Genomic DNA, 11651 nt, shown 5'->3' with positions numbered 1-11651 from the left:
CTGACTGGACATGAACGTCACCAGGTCACGTTAGAGGACTGTGCCTGTCCCTGCTGCGGAGCTGTTTCAGATGCTCCCAGAGCCTCTGAGGTGCTCAGCGTGGCTTCGTCATAGCCACCGTGGGGGCCAGGGGGCCTCAGGGCTCAGCTGGAGTAGGGGACCCTGGACCACAGGACAGCGAGGCCATAGGAGGAGGCGACGCTAAGCCGGCAGGTCCCGGCTGCCGTCCACGCCCACAGGAGCCTCCAGTGCCTCTCAGAGCCCGTCCCACATTCCTTCTCCGTGGCCATGGAGTGGGTCCAACCCCACTTCCCAGGCGAGGACCCCAAACCCCTGTGTCCGCAGGTGGAGTGAGACATCCGGTCCCTCCCAGGTGGGAGGATGTGGTGGAAACGTCCTCTCTTCCTCGGCCCACACAGACCTCGCTTATCTATGATGCAGCAGCAAGTGGGCTCTGAAATACGCCGTGGAAGTGACAGTGGCCGCCTGCAGCACCGTGGCTCCAGAGTCCGGCCGAATACTGCTGGTCCTGAGGGTGGGGACATCGGCCAGTGCTGGATGCCTATGAAGCTGGTTGCTCAGCCGTGCTTGTCAGAGACTCAGCGTGGTCCCTCCACCTCCCTGGAATGGAAGGATGGTGCTGGGGACACTGGCACTCGCTGCTGCCGTGGAGCCCGGCCCTGTCCAGAGCCTGGCTCTGAGGAAACTGTAGGGGGGCTTGGCTGGGTGGCAGGACAGGCGTCTCAGATGTCAGTGGGCAGTGGGCCTTGTTTGGGTTCCCCAGACAAACCAGGGGCCACCTGTTTAGGGGGGAAATAATCACGTCTTGTAGAATCAGTCTTTTCAGGTTTTCGACAGGGAAAAAGCTGTCCAGGATCACGCAGAGGCATGGGAGGTCCCTAAACTGGCATCTGTGAAATCGGCAGTGTGTGCGACCTGGGCACCGGCTGCCCATGGGGGGTAATGAGCCCTTGCTGGGCAGCAGGACGCCTACACTCCGTGCACACATGGTCTGGGCAACTGTCCACGTCTGCGGCTCCTCCACGAGGGTGTCTCGTCACCGGCCAAAGGAGAGGTGAGCGTGCGCCGTGCAGGACCCCGAGGCACCCGGACAAGCTCGGGAGGGACCGACCCATAACTGCACTGGCACGGTGGGCGCGCCTCTGCGTGCCCGGACCTCTGAGTCCTCTGCGTGTTGTTATAAGATGTGCTTTTAATTAGCACCCGTGTGCTGTGTTCATTTCTGCTTCGTTACAGCGTGGCATGATGGCGGGTCTGTCCCCGGGGCCTGGGGACGTGAGTGGACCACAGTCGTCAGGCTGTCCGGTTAACAGCCATCAGCGAGCACCTTGCCGGGCGTGGGCAGGGCGGGCCAGGCCTGGGCTCTGTCCCTGGCTCTCCCGGGAGGTGGCCCTTGGCAGCAGCTGCGGTGCAGCCCAGCAGGTCCATTGGTCGCATTGTACACGGTTATTTTAGTGGCTTTGTCCCCACCGCAGGTGAGGAAGCAGTTCTCGGCCACTAGTGCGTTTCTGTCCCTTTGGGAGGAGGATGCAGCTGTGTGGAGCTGAGGCGGGGAAAGGAGCCTGGGCCTGAGGAAGAGCTGCTTTCATCACACGGGTCCACCCGACCCGTCCCGCTGTGATGCAGGTGGGGACCAGCGTGTCCTTCTTCAGAGGGAGTGGTGTCCGGGCAGCTCATGCCATGAGCAGATTCTCCCTTCTCCCTCTCCATTGGCACTGGGGCCAAGCTGGTCCCGGCCACCCGGCCCTGGGGCCCCGTCACCACACTCTGCCGCACCGAGGTCGTCTCTGTCCCTCACAGTCCCACAGGAAGCCCAGCACTCTCCGGGACCCCTCAGCCCATCCACGCAGCCAGCGCCCCAAACCCTGCCCACGCACAGAGCTCTGAGCTCACTGTGACAGGTGCTGAAGCCCATGAGCCCACAGTCAGGGCCTTCCAGGGACACTGCTGTGGGCAGTCTCCAGGCGGGGCCCTTCTGGCCTTCAGTCCTGGGCCCAGAACTGTCCCCTCCTCCCACCTGTGGCCCCACCGCCTCGCTGGCCCTGGTGCACCCTCTTCCGGGTCTCTCTTACTCCAGGGTCTGCAAACTTGGTTCTCGATGTCCTCAAAGCCCTGAGGCCTGGCTCCCGGAGGTCAACCCATTGCTAACTGCTGCCCAGTGCCCACCACGTGGGAGCTGAGTTCTCGGGCCTGGACAGGGACAGCGTCCCGACCCTTGAGCTCAGCTGAAGGAGGCTGGACTGGGGCAGCTGCTGGGTCAGGACCCCATGGGGCTCGGTCCCAGCTGTTACATGGGCCCTGTGATGTCAGCGGCCCTGGGCCCGGGAGGCTGTGACGTGGGATTGTGAGGACAATGTGTGCCGCGTGCCTGCATGGGCCCTGTCTGTGGGGTGACGGTGCTCTCTCTCCACGTCTGTGAGAGGAAGTTTGTGCCGGGCACGTCAGGCAGCTGCGCTAAGAACCCAGCCTTGTCTTGCAGGTGGTGGGGATCCTGGGTGGAGGCTCCCGTGAGTTTTATTTCAGAAAAGCCCCTGCATGTCTGCAGTACAGGGCAGGATTTGCAGGTGTCGCGGTCTCAGGACCATGCACCGGTGTGGACGAGCATTGCTGTGTCCAGCCAAGGACGGTCCTCAGGTGGACAGGCACGTGTGGGGCAGGGCAGGCCTTGGGCGTCCCCTGGGCTGCAGGGAGCCAGTGTCCCTCTCTGACTGGATGGGCCTCTGCTTCCAAAGTCTCTGCTGTGGGGTTGGGAGGCTGCCCCAGCTCCGGGTGGCAGCTTCTACTCCCAGGCGGGAGAGGATGGCCCAGCATTGTGGTGGGAGGTCGGTCCATCTAGGCGGGAAGCCAGTGGCGACATGTCAGGGACCTGGCAGCAGCGAGAGGAGACCAGGGCATGTTCCGGGTGCTTGGTGCTCTCGCTTTGGCTCCTGAAGAGTCTGTGAGGTCTCCCGGGTCTCCCCTGCCTCCTGCATGCCAGGAGGGACAGTTTCCACCCGAGGACAACAGCCCAGGCCTGTGGACGTCTGGGGCAAGGCCCCACGATGCTTGAGCACTGAAAGTGCTGGCATCTGTCCAGTGATCCTGTCTCAGCACGGTGCCTGGTGCCCACTGGCTCCCGCTTTGCTCAACATGCCCGGGGGACTCAGAGGGAGGCGCCGTGGTGTGGTGTCGCCAAGGGCACAGTGAGGGGCGGCTCTGAGCTGGGCTCTCTGGACAGGTGCAGGCTCTCCACAGCGCGTTGACTGCCGAGCGGAGTTTCCGGCATAGGAGAACTGCGCTGAGGTCCGGCTCCTCAGGGCTCGGAGGTTGGATCTGTGATCTGCAGCCTGGAGACCAGGAGCCCTGAGGGCAGGAGACCCAGCCCCAACCTGAACAGGTCACAGAGAGAGCAGAGTCCCCTTTTCCTCCCCGTAACTCTGTGGAGGCCTCTAGGCCTGGGCAGGGCCGCCCACCCAGGAGGCCACAGCTTACTCAGTCCGTCTCATGCAGAAGCACCACGCAAACATGTGCAGGGTGACATTGACCCACAGGGCCGTCTCCTCACGCTCCATCGACTAACACTGAGCCCCCCATTGAGGCCGGGTCCAGGGAGCAGAGGTGTCTCATCTGCCTCCTCTCCACCACCAGGACGCCAGCTGTGGTGTGGAGGGGACTTGAGCAACCTCCAGTTCTGGGGACACAGAAGCCAGGGTGGCCTTGGTGCCCGTCACCCCACAATAGCAGCTCTGCACCCACTTACCATCACCCACCCTTCTGTGGGGGGTGGGGGTGAAAGATCTGGACGGAGACTGTGCAGCCCAGCCGGGGCCAGCGCTGCCCAGGTCACGGGTCACAGGGACATCAGGACCATGCACCGCTGTGGACGGGCATTGCTGCGCCCAGCCAAGGACAGTCCTCGGGTGGACAGGCACATGTGGGGCAGGGCAGGCCTTGGGCAACCCCTGGGCTGCAGGGAGCCATAGGAGAGAGAGAGCATGGTTTCAGAAGCTTCCCTTCACCTCCCGGGGGTGGAAGACCCTGCACATGGCGCTTGTTTCTGGTTCTGCTTGATCTTTACACTTGCCCTGTCCAGCTGCTTTCCCTGCAGACCCAGCAGTACCCCTGTGTGTCAGGAGGATGCGGTGAAGGACGTGCAGAGCGGCCAGCTGTTTGCTCAGGACGAGTTGCACCGCAGGTCCAAGTTGCGGGCTACTGGGGCAAGCTCCACGGCACCCTGGACCTGTGGGCTTCTGTGTTGCTGCTCTTCTGTGACCGGTGACGGCTTTCTGCAGATGCCCAGGGGCTGTGGGGCTCACAGGCTCCACCCCACAGTGGGGCTCTGTCCCCACGCTGTGCAGCGCGGGTGGGAGTGGGTGAGGACCTCGGACCAGGTTTCCACTCCGGCCCCCGCCCTCCCACCCTACTCTCGGGCTCTGTCCCATCTTCCTGTGGAGCCTCCTGCAGACAGGTCCTGTACAAGTCTTGTGAGGTTTATTCCTGCGAGGAGTTTGGCTTGTGCTTGTAAAAGTTGATTTTTATAAAATTTGTATTATTTGTGTTTTTACAGACATATAAAAATGAAATTTGCTTGGCCATATTGATGTTTCAAATCCAATAATTTTAAGAACTCTTATTCATTCTAATGATTTTGGATATTGCATGTTTTAAATTTAGGTAACTGCATAATTGATAAATGACGGTCTTTTCTTCTTTGCACTTCTGATGTCTGTGTTTTCCCCTCAATTATAGTGCCGGTCAGTGAGTATGGAAGGTGTTGAAAGCAGGGTTCCGTCTTGTTTGTGGTTCTGAAGAAGTTCCAGGAACCTCACTCAGCGACCTATGGAAAGATAACAAGTCACGCGGCCAGAGGGAGGGCGCGGCCAGTGCAGTGGACAGGACTGCCCAGGGCGTTGTCCGGCTGGGCAGCCTGTGTTCTGTTGCTGTTCTTTCCCTCGTGGTTTGATGGAAGAGCAATTTGCCATCCCGGCTGCCTCCAAGCGCACAGCTCAGTGGCGTTAAGTACGTGTGCCTCCTTCGTCTCCCTGCTGCCCCACGGCAAGCCCTCCGGTCTGTCTCTAGCCTTTGTGCTAACGTTTCCTTCAGGTTTGGGCATCCGTGCCCTCGGGGGTGATAGATCTGCAGCTCTTCCCCTCCTGTGTGTTTTGGTTTGGTTCAAGTTGTATTGCTCACATAGAAGAAGTTGAAGGGTTTATACGAGATTCACCTGGGCTTAGTGATTACTGGTCGGAACATTTTTAATTCTTGCTTTAATTTTTAAAAAGTTTTATGGCTACTCCATCTTCCTATATCTTCCCCTTGACTCAGCTTTGCCAAATTATAGTTTTCCACGGAGTCATCCCGTTTCACCCAAGGGCTCAACTATTTTGTACATTTAAATAATTCACTTAAACTCTGGGCTACTTATTGATTTGCCTTTAATGCACCTCTGTGGTGTTTGTAGGTGATTTTTGGAAAGTATTTTCAAAGCATTATCTTGTGTTCCCGTGTGTGTGCATTTCTGGTTTGTTATATTCATGCTGGAGTCTGTGATTTCCTTCATTTGAACTTACCCTGTTACCTGCGAATGCAGTTGCCTCTGTGGGACACGAGGGTGATCACCTCTCACTTTGCCCCTGTCCGAGTGTGTGTGGCTGCAGGCTCCCTGGAAGTCGTCCCACAGACACACTCCCAGGTCTCACGTGAGGACCTGACTCGCCTTGAGGGACCCACCCCTGTCTGCGTCCCCCCTGCTCACGGAGAACGGCTTTGGCTCTGGGTCTCCTGGCCACCCCAGGTCTGTCCCAGCAGCCACCTTGGCCTTGAGGTCCCTTCAGGAGACCAGGGAGTGGACGCATCTCCGGGTGGCCCCCGGAGAGGTGGCCACCGGGTGGTCTGTGTTCATTCTCCCAGTGAACCACGCAGGTCTGGGCTCTGAGCCTGTTCTACGCCAAGCCACAGAACTGTTCTGCAGGGTCGCATCATGCCACGTGTGTTAAATTATGTTAGAGGAGGGTTAGACTCTGACAGGCCCTGTGTAGGGGACTGCAGCACTGTCAGGTGCGCAGGTCTGAGAGGAGACCCCTGCCTCTCACAGTGCTGACCTCCCGCCTGGGCACAGGCGGGGACCTGTGAGTGCCACCGCACGCGGGGGACTCTGTCACGGACCTCACTCCCACGTAGGACAGGTGAAACCCAGCCAGGGGAACTTTAAACAAAAAGGAGGCTGCAATATAGATGCCATCTTGCCAATTATTATTTTTTCCTTAGCATCAGAACATGGGCTTCCTTTACTATCAATATTTAAAGTTTACCCACTTTTAATGGTCCATGATCCAGATTTTTAATAATGCAATTAATCTTTTTCATTGTCCTTCATTCTGTCCAGGCTTTAATGTTTAGGGCAGATCTAGACTTACAGAAAGAGCGGAAGGAACACAGCGTCCTGTGGGCCCCGCTCCAGCCTCCCCTGTTGCCGCGTCTCCTATGACCATGGCACATTTGTCACAATTAACGAGCCAGCTCTGACACCTAAGGATGGGCCGCAGCCCACGGTCTGTCCACATCCTCTGTCTTCACCCGGTCCTCTTGTTAGCCATCGCGGGTCTTGGCTGTAACCGTTTCCTGATTTTTTGGTTCTGAGCGGTGCTGTGCCAGGGTTTGTGAAGGTCCCTCACCTGTGTCTTAGTCACTTTCTTGTTGCTGAGACAGAATATCCAATGCCCAAAATTAAGGAAGAAAAAGTTTATGTAGCTCACGGTTTGTGGAGGTTTCAGTCCATCATCAGCTGGCTCCAAGGCAGGGTGGCATGGTGAGAGGCAACAGTTCAAGGTGGCAGAAGACAGCAAGAGCAACAAGAGCAAAAAGGAGGGTGGCAAGCCGCTTTCCCCCCTCATATTGTACGCTGGCTACCTGCCCACACCCACACCATCTCCATGTCCCCTGTAAGGACCCTGGCCCTCTGCTGAATCACTTAGTTGATTTAAACTTCTCAAGATGACGCAGTGAACAACATCCCAGAGCAGGAAGGGCGTGTCCTTTTCACCCCAGGATGTAGAATTCCTGGGTCACTTAGTTAAGCTTCTAGACTCTTCAAGGTGACACAGTGTATCACCATAACAACCTGGGACACATCTGGAATTTCTGTCAGGTTAGCCGGGCTGTGGTCCTGGGGCTGGGGGAGGTGCTTGGAGCTCAGTTCCCTGTGCCATAGCACATCGGGGTCCTCACTGTGCTGTGGTTCACAGCTCAATGCCCCCCAGGCCTCATGGTCTCGGAGGTGGGAGCTTAGGGAAGTGGCTGGCTCAGGGGGGCTGACGGCTGCAGGAGGTGGGGTCTGGCTGGGTGGCTGCGTCTTTCTCCCTGGTCCTCCCTCCCTCCCCACTTCCTGTCCACCATGCCTCAAGCAGCTCCCCTCCTCCAGGCCCCTGTACCATGCCGCCCTGCCGTGGAGTGGCCGGCCGGGCACTGAAATGCGAGTCAAAACAAACCTCTCTTCCTCCTAGTTGGTCCCAGCAGTGAGAAAAGTGACGGAGACAGGCTGGTCACCCCGAGGCACACTCAGCCTCTGCACTGCGGAGGAGCCGTTCTCGTGCCCTTCATCGCGAGGCAGCCTGTCTGACCACGGTCTCGCTCCCTCTCCCACCCAGGAACGATACGGGGCGATTCTTTGGGTAACTTCTGAGGGTTTTCTGTTTGTAATTTGCCTCTAATCATTCTGATTTCGTTCTGCTGGGCTCAGCAAATCCGTCTCACGGGGCTCATTGCTCAGAATTTATTGCGAGCCTTTGTTGCTTAATATGAGTTCCTTTTCAGTGAACGTTCTAGAGGTGCGGGAAGACAGACTCCTCGCAGAAAGCAGACTCTCCTCACGCTCTCAGGATGCATATTTGACAAATATGTGCTACATCCAGGAATTTATCTTGGTGCTCATATACCCTACATCCCGGCTTTGTATTTTTCTGCATAAGTGGTTGCGGACTGAGAGGTGGTTAAACCTCTGCCTGATCCTGGTCTTTATCATTTTTCTACACTTTCAAATGTCTTTTGCTTTCTGAATTTTTTATACATTTTGGTTAAGCAAGTGCAGAGCCGCTGCAGATTTATTGCGATTTGTACACTTTCCTCCCTCGAAACACCTAATTTTTCCTGTTTAGGAGAATCTCTGCTTTGCATGCTCAAGCGCTGCGTTTCTCCCTGGGGTGACTGTTGGGGATTTTCCAAGTCCCCCCTCTGAGCCCTGCCATCATTTGTGTCGGGTGAGCTGCACGGGGCAGCGTGCGGTTTCCTCCCGGGAAGCTCTGCACCTGGGACGTCCAGCCTTGCTGCCCCAAGGGGCCAACAGAGTGGGTGCCGTCAGGGTCCCTTCTGCTCTGCCGCGGACCTGTGTGGTCTCCTCCCCACTGTGCCTGGCTAGACGTCCACTCAAGGACTGGGCCCGGGCAGCGAGGATGGAAGATGCCCGCAGCCTTGGCCCCTGGTGGCCTCTCTGCCGGGTTGGGGTGACTCTGTGTCCACCTTCTTTCCAGGTGTTGCAGGGTGACGGGTGGCTCCGGGTGCTGACGATTGCCGCCTCCCTCCGGTGGACTCGGGGGTGGTGGTGCTGTCCTCCCTTGCCTCCCCCCAAAGCCTGACTGCGTGTTGTCCTGGCCCCGAGGGATGATGACATCTCCATGCTCCGCCCACCTTGCAAGGATTCTGGGAAGTGTCCGGGTTGGGGCCTTTGTGTCAGAAGGAAATCGAAGCTGGCTAATGTGTCTGTGGTGAGTGCAGAAAACCGTTTCCTGGGGCCGCTGTGTTGGAGACTTCAGAACCATGTTTCCCAAACAAAGCCAAGTGGACTGTGGCCCATGCAGAGGGCAGTGGCGAGACTGTGTCGCCCATGCTCCTGTGCCAGGACTGGGCCAGCACCGAGGGCTCTGAGTCGTACTGGGGTGGCCAGACTCAGCCAGGCCACCAATGCCAGTCTGCACCAGAGACTACCAAAGTCAGAGCCCTCTCGAGGGCCAAAACCACGAGGCGTACGGCTTAGGGAGTGTCCAGGTCTGTTCCCAGCGGGGTGGAGAGGACACTCGAGGGCTGGGGAACTGATCTGGGGACAAGGAGGGAGGGGTGGAGTTGCATGAAAAGAGACAACAGGAAAGGGAAGAAGAAAAGGAGGTGGGGAGGGGGAGGAGACCACAGCGGCCCCCAGACTCCCCAGGTCCTCCCTTCTCTCGGATTCCCAGGTTCCCCACCCCCTCTGTGTCAGCCCAAGTCCCACCTGGGCTTTGTCTGTGGGACAAGTCACAGCCACCGCATGGCTTTGGGAGGTGCAGTGTGGCTGTGGGAGGAGGCGGTCTGGGGTGCCCACGGGAGGCTGGTGGGGGGCACCCATGTACACACCTGTGGCTTTTCTCTTCGGCAGCTCAGGGGGCTGTGTCCCCACTGTGGCACTGGGTGCTGGCCAGGGCACTGCCCCGGGCACTGACGGTCAGCCCCCTGTGCTGCTGGCGTGTCTCTAGCACCGTCCCCTGTGGAAGCGTGGTTTCTGGCCAGCAGCAGCAGCAGCAGCATCTATGGCATCTCTGTCCCCACACACAGCACACGGCCCCTCCTGGCTAGGGTCGTGCAGAAAGCCTGGTGCACAGAGGCCCTGCGTGGTCCAAGCGCACACCGTCATCCCTGAGGTGCCTGGGGACTCACTCGGTGCTTTGGAGCAGCAGGTGTGAAAAAGAGGCCCGGAACGCGGCGAGGAGCGGGCCGCAGGGTCCCGGGCTGACGTCCCCGGTGCCCGGAGCATCAGAACTCATTTATGCACACGCAGCCACGTCATAAACTATTTAAACGACTGTAGCATTCTCCATATTTTATTTTTTCCTTTTGGAGCTTATGACAAATAACTCGGATTTCATGAAATATATATTTTAAATGTCTTTGCCCACCAAAAGAGCAATTCCCTAGCATGTTAATTAGACTGGGGAGATGAAATTGAGGCTCGGGAGCATATTTGTAATGTGCCCTATTAATCATCGATGGTTTCCGAGAAAATAATTATGTTGGACAAATGATAATATTTTGCTCTTATAACTGTGTCTCTACATTTATTCAAAACTCTTGGTTTTTCCCATTTGGCATTCGATTAATTATTCTTCTTGGGGTGACAGATTGTTTGCAGCTTCTTCTGTCTCGGTTTTTGCGATCCCATCTCCCTTCAGGGACAGTTTTCGCATCCGTGTCCGGGACCTGTGACGGGACGAGGCTGTGACCGTGCTTTGAGGCTGCGTGGGACGTGGCTTGGAGCAGACGCCCTGTGGTCCACCACACGGGGTCGTGGGGTCCCGGGCCCCTCCAGCTGCCCTGGGAAGATGGAGCCACGCTGCTGCTTTCTAGGGTTGCTGGGGCCGGAGGAGCCTCCAGCCCAGGGTTGGTGGGGACGTCAGGCTGGCCCTAGTCTCTTGGTGCAGACATGCCAGGGCCTGGGCCTGGGTTCTTGCTGCATCTTCCGCTCGTGTTCTTCCCATCCACACCCCCAGTCCCGACCCAGGCGCTTCCGGGTCCCCACCTGCCTTTCCATCCCTGTGAGCCTCATCCGGCTTCTCCACTTGCAGAACTCTGCCTGCGGCCCGGACCTCATCACCTCCTCCACCCTTACCATCAGCACAGACTCCTGGGTGAGGCTGGGGAGCAGTGAGGGGTCCCCAGAGGCCCTGGGGCCCTCACATCGCCCCGTCATCCATGGGCTCGTGACCCTTGGGCTCTGCAGATGGATCTTCAGGCTGCTGAGGCTGAGGCAGGAAGGACGAGGCTCTGGAGCTGACAGCCAAGGAGTTCTGGTCCCCGGATGGGGCTGAGGGAGACCTGCAGAGTCAGGGCTGCAGTGGTGGATGGGCAGGTGGGGACCCAGGAAGATGGGCAGGGACTGGTGTGAGCGGCTGTGCAGCAGTTAGGGAAATGGCCTCCTTCTGCCATCCCCTGTCTGGTGCGTGGGGCGCGGGGGAGATGGTTGTCCCTCCTGGCCTCTTCGGAGCTCTGGCCAGGGCTCAAGGACATGCAGAGCCAGCTCTGCCCCCTTGCTCCTGCACGGAGTAGGCGCCGACTGTCTGCTCATGTCCCTGAGTCTGGAGGGACAGCAGCTATGGCCAAGTGGGCGCCCAGCCCTGGCCACCTTTCCTGTGAACAATGACCGGCCTGTGCTCAGCTCAGCCGGGCTCACAGCCGTCAGCAGCTGCAAGGGACCGGTGTGGGGAGCGTTGCTTCCTCGGGGCTGCAGTGATGGGAACCTCGGAGCTGTCAGCTGAGATTCCAGGCCCTGTGGAGAGAAGAGCAGCTAGGCGACGCACAGTGGGGCTGCAAACCCGACTTCACGCCCGAAGTTCTGGCCAGGTGCTGGTGACGGGCGGTTGCTGCAGGAAGGGAGGACGCAGATTGATGGCCCAGCTGCCGAGCTGTTCTCGTCAGAGGAGAGCGATCCACACAGTTCCCGTCACAAAACAGATTAGAAATGGATGAGAGGAGGTCGGTGCAGAGTTCCGTGGAAACAAACAAACTTAGGGAACAGAGACGCCTTCCAACCCACGATTGCCTGCGGGGGGAGGAAGGGGGAGAAAGAGCTGCTGTCCACTTGAGGAGGTCTTAACTCATCTCCAGGGCAAGCGACGCTCAGGCGCCGTGCA

The 11651-nt window shown here is 58.3% G+C and overlaps 1 long non-coding RNA gene across 1 annotated transcript; it reads left to right on the top strand.

Annotated features, from left to right (window-relative positions):
- Positions 1-7170: 7170 nt before the first annotated feature.
- LOC106147927 lies at positions 7171-9990 on the top strand. Its single transcript, XR_001232960.1, has 3 exons — positions 7171-7276; positions 7503-7670; positions 8526-9990. It is a non-coding gene; the product is annotated as an uncharacterized LOC106147927 (long non-coding RNA).
- Positions 9991-11651: the final 1661 nt, after the last annotated feature.

The sequence above is a fragment of the Chinchilla lanigera genome, unplaced genomic scaffold, assembly GCF_000276665.1.
Source record: "Chinchilla lanigera isolate Chin_1 unplaced genomic scaffold, ChiLan1.0 scaffold00012, whole genome shotgun sequence".
NCBI classification, from domain to species: domain Eukaryota; kingdom Metazoa; phylum Chordata; class Mammalia; order Rodentia; family Chinchillidae; genus Chinchilla; species Chinchilla lanigera.
This window is presented reverse-complemented; position numbering and strand designations above follow the sequence as displayed.